This window comes from Sapajus apella, unplaced genomic scaffold (assembly GCF_009761245.1).
Source record: "Sapajus apella isolate SASKATOON/1434 unplaced genomic scaffold, GSC_monkey_1.0 scaffold2, whole genome shotgun sequence".
Lineage (NCBI taxonomy): Eukaryota > Metazoa > Chordata > Mammalia > Primates > Cebidae > Sapajus > Sapajus apella.
Window position 1 is genome coordinate 60,853,973 of NW_022436942.1, and position 21,444 is coordinate 60,875,416.

At 42.1% G+C, this 21,444-nt stretch overlaps 1 long non-coding RNA gene across 2 annotated transcripts in view; it reads left to right on the plus strand.

The window, feature by feature from the left end:
- The first annotated feature begins 752 nt into the window (after window positions 1-752).
- The window catches only part of LOC116565726, a 331,307-nt gene continuing 310,615 nt past the window's right edge, over window positions 753-21,444 (plus strand). For both annotated transcript variants that reach the window (XR_004275566.1, XR_004275568.1), the window contains exon 1: window positions 753-1,371. This is a non-coding gene — a long non-coding RNA (uncharacterized LOC116565726). The remainder of the gene's footprint in view (window positions 1,372-21,444) is intronic.

The following is a 21,444-nucleotide window of genomic DNA, read 5'->3' on the forward strand; positions in this document are numbered from 1 at the left end:
ATACCGTTATGAAGTCAATACCCAGAGTGAAGGACTGGAGGGTTGTCCCAGAGAAGTTGACTGAAGTTCCAACAGGTGAGGTTAAGCCTGTTGGGAGGACCTGGGGAAAAGCAGGCCAGGAAGAGAAAAAGGCAGCTACCAGGGCCCAAGGTGGGAAGGGGCTGGTATGTTCTAGGGCCAGTGAAGTGAAACAAGGCCAGAGTGGGAAGAAAGAAATAAGCCCCAAAAGATGGGCAAAAGGGAGGATGGGCAGGGACTTGGGGACCTCATCTGGGAGTTTGAGTTGTATTCTTAGCACAATGGAAGGACACTGGAGGATTTTCAGTGGTAGACTGACATGATCAGAATTACTTTTCAAAAATTTCACTCTGGCTGCTTTCTGGGAATTACAGATGGGCAATGGAGCATCCAGATAAGAGATGTCAAAGCCCTTTAGCAAACTCAATGCCAGTCCTAGGCTCCTTGTGAGATCTCCTCAAAAAAGCACTTGGCAAAGAATCACTGTATTTTACAAGTTTCTAAAATTCATATTGAAATGAAATCACGGGCAGAATCTAATAAGTACTTTTTGGGCACTCTTATAAAGATCATAAAGGAGATTAGAAAAAACATACATTTGGAGAAGTACCCTAAAGTTTATGAATCTTTTAATTTAATTAATGAATCATGCATTCATTCATTCATTCTTCCTTTCTTTTATACAACAAATATGTATCATCCTTCTACTCTGTGCCAGGAACTGTGCTCTGTCCAGGGATTTCAATGGGGGAATAAACAGATAAGATCTTCTGCCTTCTTGGGGCTTGTGGTCTGCTCTAGGCAGTTTTCATAACCTTTAAGAACTCAGCCATGTTGCAAGACAAGTCAGTTCTTCAGATCTTCTGTACATCATATTACCTATAGTTAATAATACAGTATTCTATACATTAAAATACACTAAGGGGATAGAGCTTATGTTAAATGTTTTTACAACAAACCAACTCAGAAAACAATACAAGGTAATTTTTGGAGGTGGTGGATATATTTAGTACCTTGATTGTGGTAAAAGGTACCACGGTTGTACGCATATGTCCACACTCATCAAAATGTACACATTAAATATGAGCAATTATTTGTATATCAGTTATACCTCAATGAAGCATAAAAAGGAAAAAGAAAACAAAAAAGAACTGAGCCAGGTAGAAGCACAAGGAAGAGTGGTGAGACGTCACATGGGAAGAGCCTCAGGTTCTCCTAGGAGTGGGAGCTCGGTAAATATTGGTTGACAAACAATTGATGTTGAACAAGCCGTTAACATCTCTGGACCTGTTCCTTGCTTTCAACAGAAGAGAAAAGCTGGGCAGCGGGCCGTAAACACCGAGTAGCTGATATGTAAGTCTTCTTTCAGTGTTAAAATTATATCATGTGGAAGTGGGATGGAAGGATAAGTTTCAGCAATCTTAGCATCACTAAACATAGGATGACCTATGTGCAGACCTCCTGAGTGGCACAACATGATGGATGTAGCACTCCCTGTGGAATCTTCTTGCCAAAAAATGGGACCGCAGTTTGCTATCAGTAAAGCTGCTAGGTCTACCTACCATTTATAGGAAATAATAAGGAAAGAGAAGCATGTTGAATGTATCACAGGGCACAAGATGAAACCAGCCAACTCTAAGTGTGGACAGTTCTACAGGATAAATTATCCATTGCTTTTTTTTTTTTAACACAGAAAAGTGCCAGGTTTTGGGTGAGGGAGTATCTTTAGATTAAAGGAAACTTCAGAGATATTTCAACCAAAAGCAATGATAGATCCTGTTTGGGTCCTTGTTTCACAGACTAAATATAAAGAGATATTTTTGAGACAACCAAAGAAAAATGAACCCAAATTGGGTATGAGATGACATCAAGGAGCTATTATTCATTTCTTTAAGGTTAATAATGGTTCTATGGTTTTGCTAAAGGAAAAAGGTTCTCAGGTGTTTCATGCTACAGTATAAGTGAACCTTGATGACATCATGCTAAGTGAAATAAGTCAGACACAAAGAGACAAATATTGTATTATTCAACTTATAGGAATTACCTAGAGTAGTCAAACTCATAGACAGGTAGGATGGTGGTTGCCAGGGGCTACAGTCAGGGAGAAATGGGGTCTTAGTGTTTAATGGATTCATAGTTTTAGCTTGGGAAGATTAAAAATACTGATGGTTGGATGGTGATGGTTGTACAACAATGTGAATACACTTAATGCCTGTGAGCTTCCACTTAAAAATGCTTATGATGGTAAATTTTATGTTATATTTATTCTACCATGATAAAAAAGACTTCTTAGGTGTTATAGAGAAGTGCTGGAGTAGTTTCAGGTGAATGAATAATCCGATGCCTGGGATTTGCTTTAAAATAATCTAGTAAAACAAAACAAACATCTGGAGGATAGAGGAGAAAGAAGACTAGATAAATGTGTATATTGTTGAGGCTGAGTGATGGGTAAGGAATGCTAGTTACACTATTCCTTTACTGATAGTATGTTAAACACTTTATAATATGAAGTTCAAAATATCTCTGTCATTATTTGTTATGTGAAGTTAAATTTTCTGAGATGCTTAGAGCACTGATATACTCTTTGTAGAGGATTTTATTAAAATAACAAAACCAAGTCCTGCAAAGCGCTAGTAATATGAGCTGTCATGGCATGAAATGGAGCATAAAAGAGGGCCCAGGCTCCAGGAGGCAGTCATAGAGACTGCTTTATAGTGAGCTACTGCCTCATATGTTATACAGGCACCCTTGTGCTGCTGCTCTTGTCATATTGCTGGGCAGAGTAAACAAAACTCTATACATCAGTGGTCCTTCTTGCTGCCTCCATGTTAGAACTATTGGGGAACTTTTAAAAATACTGATGCTCAGTCCCCACCTCAAAACAATACCAATTGAGCTAGAATCTCTGAAGGTGGGCTCCAGAGAGGAGTCATTTCCAGACCTCCTTAGATGATTCTAACATGCAGTCAAGGCCAAGCACTACTAGTATATGAACTGCTTGGTACCTGGTAGGTGCTCACAAAGTGCTGATTGAAAATGAACCTGGAACGAGTTGCCTAGTATGCTGTGTTTTGGCCATTTGATAAAGCTTTTTATGGAAAATAATTTATATGCAAACTTTTCTCTCTTCCACCCAGGGGATCCAAATACCAGAGTCCATTAATTTATTTCTTGAGTCTTTGCTGGAGGAGGCACACTTATTCCCAAGAGAGTATTGTGGTGGCTGTTAGCAAGAGCCTGGAAAGATAAGAATAGTTTCAAAAATGTTTTTGGGGCATCACAAACACCCCATTGTAACACAACGCTAGTTGGAATAACATTAAAGAAAAGTGAATTATGCCCATTTCTCAAAGGGAAAATGAAAGCCCCTTGGACATGTGATTTATTTTGAAGCTGAAGCCTTTAATCACATTGACAATAAAAGATATGGTCCTCCTATGAACTAAGGAATGATAAGCAGCCACTTGCAATCTCATAGCTTAAATACATAACTTCTAGTATTTAACTCTATGTTTCACCCCGGTATATTGAGAATGAAACGATTTCATAATGGTTAGAGAGAAATGGAGTCCTTACCCTGATTCAGTTAACTGATTGGAAAGTGGAAATAATTCCACATATCTTCCTTTGCTCACCTGTGTGCCTTGGAATTCAGAAAGAATATTCACAGGGCAATCACTTTAAACAGACTGACAAAAGCACATACTCTAAACTTTCATTGCAAAGAAATTTTCTGTAATAGAATAGTAATAGAATACTTCATTTTAAACCTGAAGTGAAGCATGTGTATATTTGTGTGTGCCAGGGGGAGGGGTCCTGTCTTTTTATTTCTCCAGAGCCAAACAGAGTGAGTGGTAGATGAATAGAATTGCCAGATTTAGCAAATAAAAATGCAGAATTCCCAGTTAAATTTGAATTTTGGATAAATTTGCAAATATTGCCTGGGACATACTTATACCAAAAAGTATTCAGTTTTTAACTGAAATTCAAATTAAAGTGGGCATCTTATATTTTATCTGAAAACTATACAGAGAAAAAAACAAAACTGTACAGAAGACTGTGTAGGTCTTTCCTCTCACATATACAGAGTCCAAATAACCTACTCCAGGATGTCCAGGATGTCTTGGAGGTGAAGGTTATCAAAGAATGCCCAAAAATATGGGCCAGGAGGGTGATACTGGCAGTCAGTATCAAGAAGTCATTGTATCAGTTAACAGTTGCTTCATAACATCACCTCAAAATTCTATGGCTTAAGATAATTTATTACTGCTAACACTTTTGCAGATTGTGGTTTGTTCATGTAGGCTGGACTGGGGTTTATAGCTATAGGTTTACAGCTATAGGTCTGTGATTAGGCTGGAGTAGTTGATCTTAAGGCAATGGCAGCTGGAGAGACTAAATTTCTCTTCTTCCTCCTGAGAACAGCGCGATCATTGGTGCATGGTCTTCTCATAGTGATAACAAAGGCACAAGTGTGCAAATGGAAATATGCAAGGCCTCCGAAGGCCAAAGCTCAGAACAAGCACGCTGCCATTTCTACCAACATGCCATTGGCCAGAGCAAGTCACATGACCAGGCCCAAAGTCAAAGAGTAAGGAAGTATCTTCCACCCACGAATAGGCCATGGCAAGGGTGTAAATCAGGGCTAACAATTCAGGGCTACCACAGGCAGGCACAGGGAAATTGAGGTTTAGGGAAGGAAATCAAGTTGTTGGCATCTTTCAGAAGCAAAGGGAACTTAGACATGTGGGGGTGGGGAGAACAGGAGGTCAGTTTACTGGGGAGCTGGCTACAAGGTGAGAGGGGCTTCAATGCAAGGCTTACTTGATTCTTAACTTGAGCCTCGATGCCAATATTTCCATGTGCCTGGAAAAGTTCTCATGGACTGAGGTGAGACTGAACATACAGGTAGGAATTTCATGGTCTTGGCAATGAAAGCTACAGGACAGGAGTATGACTAGCAATTCTCTTAAACTTTACTCCTTAACTCACATTGCACCCCTTGCCTTCTCACCCTCCATTAATTACTCCTTTAGTTGAAGAGACAAGACACTAAGGCCATGGTAAAAGACAACTCATTTGCATTCATTAATGTTGTAGTCGGGACTTATTTCATTCAAAGAGTAGAGATCCAACAAATTAGTTCAAGCTAAAAAGGGAAATTGTTAACATATAACTATAAAGGCTAGGGATATCAGCTTCAGGTAAGGCTGAATCCAGGTGCTCAAATGATGTCAATGGGGATCTGTGTCTCTTTGTTCCTAGGCTCTGTGTTCTTCTGGGCTGGCATCATTCTTAGGCAAGCTTCTGCTTCATGATGCCACAATGGCTGCTGACAGCTCCAGATGTATGCTCTCTCAACTTGGCAACCTAGGAAGAAAGATCACACACCCCCTTTTTTTCAGTTCAGTGAAAATTTTGGAATTGAGGTTAGGTTTAATGTGGGTCAAATGTCTACATTAGGCTTAGTATGGATCAAATGACCAGGATATTTATTTGCCATACCTGAATGTGTGAACCCAAATTGTGACATTTCAACAGTCCCACCTAACTCACTCTAAATGAAGGCAGGGGAGAAGTGGGAAAATTAGGGAAGTGTAACCAAAGATGCTGGGCAGGCAAAAAGCAACACGTATCTCTATGGCTCCTCATTTTCCTTGTGTAAAAGCTCCTTCAGTGTCCACTTTCCCCAACTCTCACTGTCCTGTCACCTCCCACTCTCTCCAGCTTCATTCCTCTTCCACTCTACTGCCACCTTCCTCTTGCAGGCATTCAAGGAGCACCTATACTAAGGACTCTGTGCCATCTATTTGGGCACTTCCTCACTGAGACCTCCCTAAACTATTTTAAATGACAATCTGAGCCCTCGCCATATCTAATCACTTTTACCCATATTTACTCTTTTCCTCCTTTTTAAATAGTATTTCTCATATCATGATTATTGTTTACTGTCTCCGCTTTCACTCCCATTCTCTTTTTTACTGCCTGTAGAATGCCAGCTTTACAAAGGCAGAGGTTCTTTGCATCATTTGTGAATTTATCTCAGGTGCCAACAATTGTGTTGGCCACATAGTAGGTGCTCAACAAATATGTGTAACATGAACCTACTGCAGTTTCTGAGAGATGCTAAACATCAGGTCTATTTTAGAGAGAAGGGATTTGCTAGGGTGGCAATCCCACAGCAATCCAACTCCCCAACTCCCCTGTTGTGTACCCATGAGAGAAACATTAATTTTTCCATCTGAACTTAGATAACACCCACCAGGCAAGCACTATGGATCAACGAAGACTTCCTGAAATTAGAAAGTTATGCTCTAGTCTTGCACACAAGATGGAACTTGGGATATCAGCCCAGGTGTGGTACAACTAGGAAGTACCAGATGTCTTGTTTGGTGGTGGCGGTGGTAGCTGATGAGTGGAGTAGGACTAAGGAGGTATATGGCATCAAAGTGGAGGTGATAGACATTGAAAGAGAGATGGAGCAGTGTCTAAAGCAAGATTAGGGCTGGGCATGGTGGCTCACACCTGTAATCCCAACACTCTGAGAGGTTGAGGCAGGTGGATTGCTTGAGCCCAGGAGTTCAAGACCAGCCTGGGCAACATGGAGAAACCCAGTCTCTATTAAAACACACAAAAAATTAGCTAGGCATAGTGTCACATGCCTGCCATCTCAGCTACCTGGCAGGCTGAGGTGGGAGGATCACCTGAGTTCTGGAGGTCAAGGCTGAAGTGAGCCGAAATCACACCACTGCACTCCAGCCTGGGCAACAGAGTGAAAACCTGTCTCAAAAAAAAAAAAAAAAAAAGAAAGAAACAAGAATAGATCTTCATATTTTATACCTTATCTTGGAAGGAGAGGCCTTCGTTACCTGGTCCAAAATTGAAGAGTGCCTTATGGGTTGATGGCATGTATATAATCATGAGGTATCTTAGTTTATTTTTATTGTGCACCACTGAGTCATAACTCTTCTTTCTGGACTAGGACACTGCTCAAAGTAGCATGAGCCAGTATCATGGAATCCTCCAGGTGTGAGCATGGAGCCCCCACTCCATTTACTTGAGACACAGCTTTGCATCTTTCTGAGATGGGAATAGCATTCATTGGGCCATAGAGAGATCCAGTGCCCACTGCCCAATTTCCATTTGGTTTTATGAGGAATAGCTGTCTGTTACTCCCTATTCTTAAGCTGCTGCTATTGAGAAATGCTATGGAGATATGGAAAGTGTGCTGAGATTAGCAGTGAGTAGGATTGTGCACCACTTCCAAATACAGCATACATTTTGAAGCATTCATGCATTTGGAAGGCCCTGTTTGAAAGGTTATTTCTTAGGGGCTTTTCCGAGAGCTGCAGTTTAGCTTAAATAATAACAAAACAAACAGCTTGTGGTGAAAGCAGAGCAAAGGGTGGACCCCAAATTAACATGAGAACCCAGCTTCACTCGGGAGACTCCAGAACACAGATCCCTAGGAATGTCTGTCTTTGCCAGTGACCTTACGTGTTTGTTTAACTGTCCAACTGAGGGTTCACTCTGACATTTAGGCAACAAGTCAGAGCCTGTAGAATTACAGTGACAACTCAAACATGAGAAAGAAATAGGTTGAGCAATGAGAACACGTGGACACAGGGAGGGGAGCACTACACACCAGGGTCTGTTGGGGGGAAATAGGGGAGGGACAGCGGGGGGTGGGGAGTTGGGGAGAGATAGCATGGGGAGAAATGCCAGATATAGGTGATGGGGAGGAAGGCAGCAAATCACACTGCCACGTGTGTACCTATGCAACAATCTTGCATGTTCTTCACATGTACCCCAAAACCTAAAATGCAATAAAAATAAATAAATAAATAAAAAATCACAATGTTCTATACACACACACACAAAAAAAAAAAAAAAAAGAAAGAAAGAGCTGCCCATAGCACCACAGGAAATACTGTGCTTTTCAGGGTTGGTTGGTTTGTTGTTGTTTTTTGTCTCTTTTTTTCTTTCTCTCCTCACAAGATGCTGGTTACTGAGCTCTCCTCCCTGATTGTACTTCAGGTGACTGGTGGGGAGGTGGCAACAGGTAGTTCCTGCCATCTGGGAAGGGGCAAAGAGGTGGGGAAGGCAAGAAAGACACTGGGGGAAGCTACAGGACAGTTTGTGTCAAGAGACTGCTGCCTTAAAAGGAGAGGCAGTAGGAACAGATGGTTTAAAGGGAGGAACTGCTTCTTCGCACATGCAAAGAGAATTTCTGCAAAAATCTTCAGAAACTTCTAGCAGTTCTTATCCCCTTGCAACTGAACAGGGCAATTAAAAAGGGATAAGTGAGGGAGACTTTGCTTTTCAGTTGATCATTCTCTGCACTGTTTGGTTAGCTTATCTTCCATATCTATTGTTTTTTAATTGAACGTTTTTGAAAAGATCAATTTAATTGCAAGAAAATGAGTCACAGGGACTTCATTCACTCTACCTTTATTCTCTACAAGCCAGGAAAAAGGGCTTCATTTACCAGCTGTGTGGAGTTGGGCAAATTATTTACCCTTCCTGTGGCCTATTACCTCATCTGGAAAATAGGATTAATAATAGCACCTGCATCGAGGGTGGTTGGAGGACTCATGAGATAAGATACAAAGGCCTAGGCGCTCTTAAGACAAGCACTCGGTAACCCTATCACTAGTCTGGTTCAAATGCTGTCCTAACACAGAACTCAGCAGCATAGCATAGACTAGTTTGTCCTAAAGACAGGCCCTAGCAGTCATGGAAAGTGACGGCAGCAGCTGTCTCGTGGGCTATTGTCTCTGGTCCCGTGGGTGGGGCTCTGATGGACAAGGTTGCATGGTGCACAGATGACTCCTAAGTATCCAGATCATCAGGGGGAGGGGAAGGAACAGCTGTTTGGGATTGGAACCATAGGAACAGCCAGAAGGCAGTTGATGGGGTTACAGACACACCTGTCATTATCTTAGTAAAATGAATTGTCTGCCTAACATCGTGTCCTGATAGAGCTGAGAAGAGTAGAAAATGTGGAGCTCCCATGTGTTAAACAAGAAAAGAAGTATGTATTCTTTAATTTGGTTAAAATGTTGTCTTCCTTGCCTTCTCCTAGTTCATTTACTTTTGCACAGAATATGTCTGGGGCTGGAAGGGTCTTAGCCGTATCTAGAATAATAAAATCATTGAATAAGGACTGAAAGGAACTATATAGATCAGTTTGATCCAGCCCCAAATGTTGATAGTGCTAAGGTTGAAAATCCAGATCTAAGCTAATAATATCTTCCCCCTTACTAATAGTTTAAAATTCCAGGCTGAAGCCAACTAGCACAAGGCATCTCAAGTAGCAGAGAACATGATTTATACTAGCTTATACAGCTAGGACATTTATTTTTCTCATATAGTAAGAAGTTCAGCAGTAAGGTAGACTTCAGGTCTGGTTGATCCAGTAGCTCAACAATACCATAAAGTTCAGTTTTACCATTCTTGGTGTATGAGCTGTGTTCTTAGGCTGCCTTTTAAGATGCCTGTCAGCAGCAGGTGGCGGCGGGGGGTGGGGGGCGGTGTATGCTTTCTTGTTTCTAACCCACATTGGGGTGGAGAGGAGGCGGAGAGAGAGAGAGAGGAGGGAGAGAGAGAGAGAGAGGAGGCAGGTAGAGAGAGAGAGGAGGGAGAGGGGGAGGGAGAGAGAGAGGAGAGAGGAAAGAGAGGGGAGGGAGGGAGGCGGAGGAAGAGAGAGAGGGGAGGGAGGGAGGGGGAGGGACAGAGAGAGAGGAGAGAGGAGGGAAAGGGAGGGAGGGAGAGAGAGGAGGGAGAGGGAGGGAGGGAGGGAGAGAGAGAAGGGAGGTTGGGGGAGGGAGGAGGGGAGAGAGAGAGAGAGCACACCTCTCTTCCAGCCATGTGATGAGAAGTCCATCATTCCAATCAGATTAAGCCAATTTAGGATATGCACTCACCTCTAGACCAGTAATAGCGGTCAGGTGAATACCTTGATTGTCTTAAATAATAGTCAGGTGAATACCTTGATTGGCTTAAGCATGGAATTTTAAGCCAACCATTAGCAAGGGGGAAGATATTAGCTTAGACCTGGATTTTCAACCTTAGCATTATTGACATTTGGGGCTGGATAAATACCTGTTGTAGGGGATGTCCTGTGCATTGCAAAATGTTCATCACCATTCCTCTTCTCTGCCCACACAGTGCCAAGAGTAAGGGGCCATGTGGATAGAAGGGCGGCTGGGAGGAAGACAGGGAGCAGATGGGGCAGGATCTTGTAGACCATGTTAGGGATTTCAGTTTTTATCTTTTGTTTTCTTTTTTAAATTTTACTTTAAGTTCTGTGATAGGTGCGCAGAACATGCAGGATTGTTACATAGGTATATGTGTATCATGATTGTTTGCTGCACCTATCAACCTGTCATCTAGGTTTTTTTTAAATTGCATTTTATGTTTTGGGGTGCATGTGAAGAACATGCAAGATTGCTGCATAGGTACACACATGGCAGTGCGATTTGCTGCCTTCCTCCCCATCACCTATATCTGGCATCTCTCGCCTACTCCCCACCCCCTGCTGTCCCTCCCTATTTCACCCTGACAGACCCCAGTGTGTAGTGCTCCCCTCCCTGTGTCCATGTGTTCTCATTGTTCAACGCCCACCTATGAGTGAGAACATGCGGTGTTTGATTTTCTGTTCTTGTGTCAGTTTGCTGAGAATGATGGTTTCCAGGTTCATCCATGTCCCTACAAAGGACACGAACTTACTGTTTTTGATGGCTGCATAATATTCCACGGTGTATATGTGCCACATTTTTCCTGTCCAGTCTATCATTGATTGGCATTTGGGTTGGTTCCAGGTCTTTGCTATTGTAAACAGTGCTGCAATGAACATATGTGTCCATGTGTCCTTATAGTAGAACGATTTATAATCCTTGGGATATATACCCAGTAACAGGATTGCTGGGTCAAATGGAATTTCTATTTCTAGGTCCTTGAGGAATTGCCACACTGTCTTCCACAATGGTTGAACTAATTTACACTCCCACCAACAGTATAAAAGTGTTCCTATTTCTCCCCATCCTCTCCATCATCTGTTATCTTAAAAGCACTGGGAAGGGACAAATGAATTTTAAATAAAGGATAATTCTAGTTGGAGTCTGGAGAAAGAATAGGAGGAAACTAGGAAGGGAAAAAGAAGGACTGGCTATTGCAGAAGAGCAGTTGATAACTGAGTCAGTTCCAGCTATGGTGGTAGAAGTAGAAATGGAGAGAAATGGACATATTTGATTGCTACTTGAAAGCTAAACTAGCTAGAACCCAGTGCTGGAGTAAATATGGGAAATGAGGAAAGGAAGACATTAAGGATGAGGCATGGGTTTCTGGTTTGTTAACTTTGAGAACACTGGAGAAGGATCAGATTGTAGAAGGAAGATCATGTCCTGAATATATTGAGTTCGAGGTCTGTCTGAGATATTCAAGTAGAAACGTCAAATGGGCATATGGAGATAAAACCACATTCTTCATGAGAGAATATTGGACTGGAGATGGTCATGGGCATGCTGAAAATTCACCTTGAGGGACTCTGACACTTAGAGGTTGGAGGTTGGATAAAGAGCCATGAATCTTGGAAGAAGAGGCTAGAGGAACAAATTAAAGAGGGGTAGGAGAGCTTCCAGGTGAGGGTTGTATTTCTTAAGCAATGGAAAGGAAGTATTTTAAGAGGGAAGGCTTGATCAGCAGTGTGATGTGCTGTGGAGAGGAGATGGAGGGTAAGGACCAAAAGATTGTCCTTTGGATTTAGTGACACGGAGGCCATTGGTGACTCCTGCAAGAATCATTTGAGTGTTGAGGTGGGAAGCCAGGTTGGAGAGGCTGGATGAATGCATAGGAAAAGACAAGGGACATAGAGTTTGATTTATCCTGGAGAGGTTTGGCTGTGGAGGAAAGAAAAGGGAGGAGGCTAGCTGGAGGGGAAGTGAGGAGCAGGGAGAGTTTTTCTTTAGGAAGAGACACATGGCTATATTTAAATGGTTTATGCTGATGGAAGAAGAGGTTGGAAAATACAGGAGAGAAGTGGAAATGGATAGTGTAAAGTTACTGAAAAGGCAGGAGGGAATGGAATCCAGGACAAGGGCACTTGTGCTATTTGCAGCCAGAGAGGAGGAGAGAAGAAACATGCATGTACATGGATTTGAAGTGTTTGTGGCTGGAAGTTGCTAGCGTTCCTGCTTGAACTCTTCTGTGGCTCCCGTCAGTAGGTAGTTGGGTGTCTATACAAACAGCGTGGGGAAGCTTCTCTAGTCAAATATATTTGGGACGTGCTATGTTAAGGTTAAGCAGTTATCTTCACTGCAGGACTTTTCAAAGCCTTTAATACATAAGCATTCGTTGTGAGAGTCAGAAGAGGGTAGAGGAAACAGCATTTCCCACTGGACTGCAGAGCTTTCTGAGTGCACAGCTTCTCGTGGAGCCAGTGTTTCATGCCCATCTTGGAAACGCTGAGCAGAATCAACATGTTCGTTTTATGGCAGAATAACCTGAAACCCTGAGAAGGGAAAGGATAGAAAGCTGCTTGACTGAATTAACAGCCATGGAGGGCACTTCTGCAGGGAGCACAGGGGCTCCCCAGGCCTTCATTTCTGTAAGCACAGCCCTCTTCCTGTTGGTTATGCTGGTGACTCCAGCCCTCTGCCTTAGCGGGAATCGTATAGTTCTACTTTGAAATATGAAATTAGATGGAGAGGCACCTTTGTGTGTGAACCGAAAGGATCTGTGTGGCAAGACATGAATGTACTGGCTCTGAGTTCAGTCTGCCTGGAGTTCATAACAGAACTAGCTGTGTATCCTTGAGCAAGTGACTTAATTTCTCTGTTTCTCAGTCTTCTCATCTGTATGCATGGCATCTCTAACACATATAATTGTTGTAATGATTAAATAGCATAATAAGGCCAGGTGCAGTGGCTCACACCTGTAATCCCAACACTTTGGAAGGCTTCAGGCAGACTGATCACATCCTGATCACTAGGTCAGGAGTTCGAAACTAGCCTGACTAACATGGTGAAACCCCATCTCTACTAATAATATAAAAATTAGCTGGGCATGGTGGTGTACATCTGCAGTCTCAGCTACTCAGGGGGCTGAGGCATGAGAATCCCCTGATCCTGGGATGCCGCGGTTGCAGTGACCTTAGATCACGCCACTGCACTCCAGCCTCGGTGACAGAGTGAGGGTCTATGTCGATAATAACAAACAAATAAATAAATAGAATAATACTTGTAAAGGGTTTAAGATAGTGTCTGACCAAAGTAAATACTTAGTAACTGTTAGCTATTACTGGGAACAGAGAGGCAGCTGGGTTACGACCTATAAATAGGGCAGCAGAAAAAGCTGGCAAAGGAAAAAAAAAGAACAGATGTGTCAAGCAAGGTAGAAAAAAGTAATAAAGAGTAATAGAGAAAGAATTGTCTTCTGAGAGCCAGGATCTACCTTGGGGATTTGTGAGACACCCCTATGTCTTTCTAACAAAATCACCTGTTAACTTAAAGCTAGCTCAGTGACTTGCCAACAAATAGACATTATGGCTAGAGTGATTGAAGAGAATTTGAACCTGAGCCCCTTGGCTTCTAGTGCAGGACTCTGATTATGACCAAACACAGTTTGTTTAGGACTCAGATATAACTTATCAAGAAAAATCTGCTCCCAGAGGAAGAAAGCAGACCTTTGAAGCTGGCATCCAATTGTGTCTGGGATTAAATTTAGTGTCCTTGGTTTCAAAAGAGGCAGACTCTTCACCTTCCAGCTGTGTAGCCAGCACCTGACTGAAGCTGTTGAAGGTGTTACAGAGATTCAAGGCACTAAAGTCTCTGAAAATGTGTCAGCACCCCTTCTCCCTTTAAAATGTTCAACCCAGCGATTCATCTATGACATCATCTAGAAATGGATGCAATGGATAATATTTGCCTGTTGCTGAGTTTGGGCTTGCCGTGAATGTCCATGACACCAAAGTTCAGTTTGCTCACTTCTCCCTGCCTAGAATACCTTACCTTTCCTTTTCTCCCTGTGGGGGGGCATCTATTCTTGTGGAGCTCACACTTGAGTAGGCTGGAGATCACCTGTTAAGCTGCCACTTTTCTGGGCCCCACCATGGATTCTGACTCAGTCACTCTGGGATGGGACCCAGGAGTCTGCATGTTTAACAAGCACCCAGATGATTTTGATGTAGAAAATTCAAGGCACCAGTCTTGAAAGTACTCCACACTCATCTAGATCTTCTGGAAAGAATTCCAGAATTGTGAAATGTATGGAGTGAGATTGTTAAGAAAAATATTTTGATGTTGAAAGTCACAGTTATGTAGGGACTAGTTTTGTTTGTTTGTTTTTTAACTTGAGCCTCAGTTTTCTGGTGTGTTAAATGGGGCTGATGTCTCTCTCTGGGGGTTGCTGCGCGGCTCAAATTAGCTAAATGCAAATTAAGACAGTCTGTAAGCAGGAAGGCCCATGGCAATCATTATTTTGTGTTAAAATATAAGCCTTAGTGCTGGAAAGGATCTTAGTGGCTATATAACCTAACACTTAAATTTTCAGCAAGAAAGGGCTGAAGCAGAAACCACATCTTACTTTCCACTGTATTCCCTGATTCAGCTCAGTGTTTCGTGAGTAGCAGCAAGCTTAATTTTTGTTGATAAGGACCCAGTATTTTTAAGCTTTTGAATGCCAGTGAGTCATCACCCAAGATGCCGATTGGCTGACATGAGTCCTATTGGTCGGATACTAAATAATGAAGAGGAAAAAACTGGTTATTAATGCAGAGAGGCAAGGAAAAGGCAGTGAATAGCAGCCCAAAATAGCCTCAATAATTATAAGTCTTACAAAGCCTGTTGCGATGTACTTTATGAGTCAAAAATGAAGTGTGTGTGACATGAAATGAATCATTCTGTGAATAAGAGAAGTAATCTTGCTTATTTAAATGTGTTTTGTCAGCAGTGATGCTCTCTCCTCAATAATGTGTGCCCTTAAATAAAAATGATGGATAGCTTTGCTGGTCCAACATAAAATGGATACAATTCTGCCTGTAAAAAAAAAAAAAAAAACATGGTAATTTAGTATTAAGTAGACTCTGGCCTCACCTTAGTAAAAAAAAAATATAACACTTTTAAGTAAGTTTTTATGTATCAACCCTTTGTACTTTGGGAATACATGACTAGCCTCTTTCTTTCATTTTAGAATTGATGGGTAGGAGCAAGAAGACCATGTTTCTTCATTTGTCTCTCTCCAGAGGAATCTGTCAGTATTGTTACATGCTATTCTCATAAGCTGCTTATTTTATAATGCAAAATGATCATATTTTCATATTCATATTATTTGTAATTATTTCCAGTGTTTTTATTGGGATGGGTGAGAGGGCATGTGTTTCTTTCGTGTATTGGTACCTTGTTTCCGAAACAAAATCGAGACGTATATTAAGTTTACTGTCTCCACTGATTTTTTTGTGATACATTAAAAGTTTTGGACTTCAATAAATAAATTTCTTCTTCCACTTCTGAGTTTAAAACAATTGAGAGACTCACACAGGAGGCAGGACAAACAAGAGGTCTAAATTTCTCCTTGATGACAGAAAATGTTGAGAATGTGGTTCTCAACCATGGCTAAGTAGAATTTGTTAAGATTTCCCTCAAGAATTAGATAGTCAAGATTGTTAGTTGTGCCCCCCAACCCCATATCCTCTTTTTCTTTAATAATAGAGTTGCCAGGCTTTGGTGGGGCACATGTTCCCTGGAAAAAAAAAAAAAAAAAAAAAACCTATTTCCCAGTCCCAGTCTCCTTTGCAGCTAGATGGCCATAGGACTAAATCCTGGCCAATAGGATTTAAGTGTTGTGTGTAACTACCTGGAAGCACCCTTAAAGGGAAGTCCATCTTTATCTCCTTCTTTCTGCCTGCTAACTGGAAAGTGGATGTGATGGCTGAAACTCAGGAAGCTGTTTTGGGCCATGAGGTTCTACCCGCATGGTGACAATGATGGAACAAGACAAGAGGCTCTGGGTTTTCTGATGGCCATGAAGTATCATAGTTGTCTGAAATGGCTTACCTCTGTATATCTTACATTTAAAAAGTATAATTTTCTATCTGACTTAAGCCCTAGTTATTTGGGGTATTCTGTCATTTGCAGATAAAGTTAGTCTTAATACGGGCAGTTAAAGTTCTCTCCCACAGGGAGATCCAGACCTAATGGCAGAGAGAAGGTAAAAACAAGTTTTATCAGCAGTGATGGGCGGATCACAACAGAGAACTACTCAAAAGTGGCTGCGCCAACATCATCATGTTCTTCCCTTCAAACCCCAATCAGGTTAGTAATTGTCTACCCCAAGGAGAAAATGACTGGAGGTACCAAGAGAGGCCAGGAATATTAACTAATGGAGAACCCTCCATATGGAAACATGAGACTTGGAGAAGAGAGGTTCTCCTGAACCTGGGAAATATAGATGCACCAAAGATTGCAAAGGCTGAAAAATAGGACTGACAAAACACATTCCACTGACAGTAAAGTAGACCTTTGCCATTACTGCCAGGGATTCATGTTGCTAGGCAGTGGGATAGGCAGGACTCATTTACATAGGATTTTCAATGTCAGATGGAAGAGCTGTGAGATTATATTTTGGCAAAGAAGGAACCACTGAAGAGTTGGTTGTTGTTATGTGACTCTTGACTAGGTACCAGGCAAGAATGTGTCAAGGACTTTGGCCCCACAAGGGTAGTGAGGGGTGGCTAAAGCATTTCCCCAACAATCTGCAGACAAAATTTGAGCACCTCAGCATGCTGGGGCTCTGATTTGACTCCCACCCTCCCACCTACCAGATTCATCTCTTGGGACACTTTAGTTCCATATGGCCACAAAAATTGTCTCTGTTCTGGTTCTGATAATGTGCTATTCTGTGTTCCATGATGGCCCACATCCCACATTGACCTTTGTAGGTTCATTCATTCATTCATTTGGTCAATTAAAATTTATGAAACCCTACTAAGTACCAGGCATTAATGGAGTTACTGAAGATATAAAACTTTATCTCTCTATCTATCTATCTATCATCTATCTATCTATCTATCTATCTATCTATCTATCTACCTACCTACCTACCTACATGTAGAACAAAACAGTGAAATACCTGCTCTTGTAGCATTTACACTCTAATGAGGAGAATCAGATAACACGCCAGCAAGTGGTAAGGGATAGGAAGAAAAATTAAAGAGGGAAGGGAAATAAGGAGTGCTGAGAGGGAAGGGGAGTTGCTTATTTAGACTGGGAAACTAGGGAAGACCTTGCTGAGATAGAATCCAGGAAGAGGTGAAAGTGTAAGCCATGTTCATATCAGTGAAGAGTCTTCTAGATCTAAAAGAACAGCAAGTGCAAGGACCCTGAAATGAGAGCATGAATAACAGGCCTGAGGAGCAGTATAGAGGCTGACGAGACTGGAGCAGAGCAAGTGAAGCAGAGAATACTGGGGCAGAGATGCAGAGATGATGCTGGGGCAGTTGGAGGTACAGAGATAATCTAGGGCTTTGTGGCCCTCTGTGTGGCCTTTGGATCTTATTTTGAGTGAGAAAGGGTACCCCTGGGGGACACTGAACAGCAGAGTCACTATCTACACAACACTTCCAGGCTGCCATGTGGAGAACAGGAAAGCCAAATTCCCACCAAAAGAGATGGTTTAAGAAATTATAGCACAGTCAACCATGGATGAAGCCATTAGAAAGATTGACTTACAGCTTGCCAGTTGATGTGGAGGGAATTCCATGAGGAAATGTGGAGTGAGAAAGCCAAGATGCAGAAAAGTATGGATACCATCCCATTTTTATAGGGATTTGCACAGCTTTCCACATGCATATGAATATGTCTTGATGGATATGATTATATAAGCATGGGGAAAATGATAGAAAGATACATACTAGATAGTTCACAGGGGCTACATAGGTCAAGAGGGGGGTCATGTTTTCAAGGGTAGGGAAGAGATAAAAGAAAATGCCAAGTTAAAAAAGTTAGTGTTCTTTAAAAAAAAAGTACCTCTGAATTGATCACATTTAAGTATTTATGGGAAAATGTGTGTATATGCACATGCATTTGTAGATATATACTCTATGTATTTATTGTATATATTACATATGTTTTTTCATACAAATAAAAATTAAGATAAGTATGGTGTTAATCCCATGGAACAAGTATTACTCTTTACTTTTATATGGAGAAACTGAGGCCCAGTGATTTCAGTGGCTGCTCAGGCTACACAGCCACATAGTGACTGCACAGGAGGAGCTGGGTTCCCAGATGTCTGACGTGACAGCCTGCATTTCTTTAAGTTCCCCACATTATTTATTCCTGAACCTATTTTCTTCCTCCTAAAGGGGGAGTAACTTTCCTTAACAAAAATAGAAAAGAGCAGTCACTTATAAGATTTTTTCCGTCAGGAGATAAATTTCCTAAAAATTCTGAACTCTGGAAAGCACTTTAGTTCTTAACTCAGACCCACAGGGGCTGTGGCCTTCATGAAAGGGAGTGTTTACAAGAATATTATTAGTAAGATGACCTCCCCATAACACCATGGCTGGTGACTGGAAATTCTTCACACTGGAAAAGACAAGTTGTCCATTTGGAAGGAAAATTAAGAAAGCCATATTATGAAACAAACAACAGAAAATAACAAGTGTTGGCAAGGATGTGGAAGAATTAGAATCTTTGTGCACTGCTGGTGGGATGTAAAAAGATGCAACCACTGTGGAAAACACAATGGCATTTCCTCAAAAAATTTAACATAGAATTACCATACGATCCAATATTTCCATTTCTTGGCATATGCCCCAAAAGAATTGGCAGCCAGTGTCCTGAGACATATTTGTACATCCATGTTCATAGCAGCATTATTCACAATTGCCAAAAGGTAGCAACAACCCTTGTGTCCATTGACGGATCAGTTAATAAACCAAATGTGATATACACACACACACACACACACACACACACACACACACACAGAGCATATGCATGATATCTCTATACATATATATATATATCTATACATGTATATGATATATATGATCTATCTACATATCACATTTTTTTTATTCATCTGTCAATGGACACTCAGGTTGTGTATGTACACACACGCACACACACATACACACACACCCAGTGGAATATTATCCAGCCCTAAAAAAGATAATATACATTACCCCATGGATGAACTTTGAAGACATTAAACTGAGTAAAGTAAGCCAGTCATACAAATGGATGAATATTTTATGACCCAGTTGTATGAGTTACCTACAGTAGTCAAAATCATAGAGACAGGAAGTAGAATGGTGATTGTCAGGGGCTGGGGTTGGAGAGCCAACGGGAGTTCGTGTTTAATGTATATGGAATTTCAGTTTGGGAAGATGAAAAATTTCTTGAGATAGATGGTGGTGGCGGTGGTTGAACAATGATGTGAATGTACTTAATGCCAGTGAACTGTATACTTAAAATGGTTAAAATAGTAAGTTTTATATCATGAATATTTTACCACAATTTAAAAGAAGAAAAAAGAAAAAACCCCGTGCGATTAAAAATCTACCATTCATAGTGGCCAGGTTCCCATGAAGATTTTATCAAGGAGAACTCACTAGAGCCTATGGCTACCCACTCCTTCTTGCAATCCTTTGGAAAATAGGACCCATGCTTTGTGCTCCACATTTCACGGCGTCAATTAGCTCTCAGTGACCCTAGAGGTGGTGTGGCCAGCCAGCCGACTCCCTGGGATGTGTTCCTTTTCCCGTGCATGATCTCAGAACCTGATTAAATACGTCCAGATTCGGAGGCGCCTAGGGGAGGAGAGATGATGGTAACCATCAATCACAGAGACAGCCTCGATGGGCTACCTCACCTTCACAGAGAACCTGGAGGAGTTGGGGAAAATGCTCGAAGCATGCTCTGGCAGGGAAAAGGGGTGTGGAACTCTGATGAGAGCAGAGGCAATAATGCTATTGGACTTCTTAAAAGTTATCCAAGACTCCATAACAGTGCCGGTTATATTTAACCTTCTTTTTAACTTTCTGTCTTCCTTCCTTTAGGCTGTCTTAGAAAAATGTTTTTCCCCAAGGAGGACAGAAATTCATTTCATTTGGTTGGAAGCAGCAGAATGTCACAAAAGCACCCTAGTATGGCTGTATGCCAGCAAGATTTGAGACAGCAGTCTCCAGTTAGGAGAAAGATCTGTCAGTGCCCTCCTTGTTTCTTATTTCAAGTGCCTTATTAGATACAGGGACACTGTGTGTCTCATCTCCTTGCTCCGTAACCAGCCCCTTACACCATGTACCTAGAAAAGAGAGGATGTTCTTGCATTAATTGTGTCTGAGCCATAGCAGACACCTGTCAGTGAAGACTGTACTTTCCAAATTGGGGATCACCTGGCCATGCATACATGCCTCCATGGGAAACCTGCCCCTGATCAGGGGAGTCAATGGAAAAGTTTGTGCTGAAAATCTGGGATATTTCAGCTAATGGAAGGAGGAAGGAGGAGTAGCAAATCCAGGATTCAGCTCTCTGACCCCTGGGGAATGTGTGGCTGGGGAGAAGCTACTGATTAACTTGTGAGGACAAAGATTTAACTGTAGGTGAGAAATGCTTCTAGAAGTAGTCAGGCATTTCCAGCTCCAGTTCTTCTATTCCTTGCCTGTGAACTATCTCCCCAGCCTTACCTTCACCTTGACTATAAGTATCAAATGTAGGGCTTCCTTTTTTCCTTTGGATTTTCCTCTCCAGTATTCCTGACCTACAAACATGAAGCTGAGGTCTGAGGCTGCTCTTCCTTGAGGTGCCTCTACTGCCTCTGTCTGTCACTATTATCTCTCTCCCTTAAAAAATATATATTGAGAGATCAAATCCTTAGCTGAGAATCAGAATGCTTGGGTTCAAATCCCACATCCTAGCCCTGAGAGTTGGCGGTGGGACAACTCTCTGGGGGATGGGGAGGGCTTGAGTGTACCTGGAGGCCCCTTACCCTGCTGGATAGAGGTGGGCCCACCCCACGCTCCACCGTCTGGGAGCTGATTGAAGTCTAACTGCTGTTGCGTTCTCTGGTTGGTTAGTTAATTCATCCCACATGTTTCCTCTGCTGACTGGTGAAAGAAAGCTCCAGTGTCAGGTTGCGCCTGAGATCAAGTCAGAGCGGCTTTCCCCTGACATCTCTGTGATCCTGGGCAGATGTGCTCCCAGGTCAGGGCAGCTTGACCACCACCAGCCATGGAAAGTCTGTATGTGTGTCCCGGTGAAGCACGGAGTGGGGTGAGGGGCCCGGCACGGGAAGGCAGAGGAGCAAGCGCCCCTTGAAGGGCACTCTAGGCATTGAGCCTTCCAGCGTTTGAGGCTGGAGCAGCTCGGTCGGTTGTCAGCTGCCTGTGGTGGCACAGGCCCTCCCTCCAGATGTGTCTCGCCA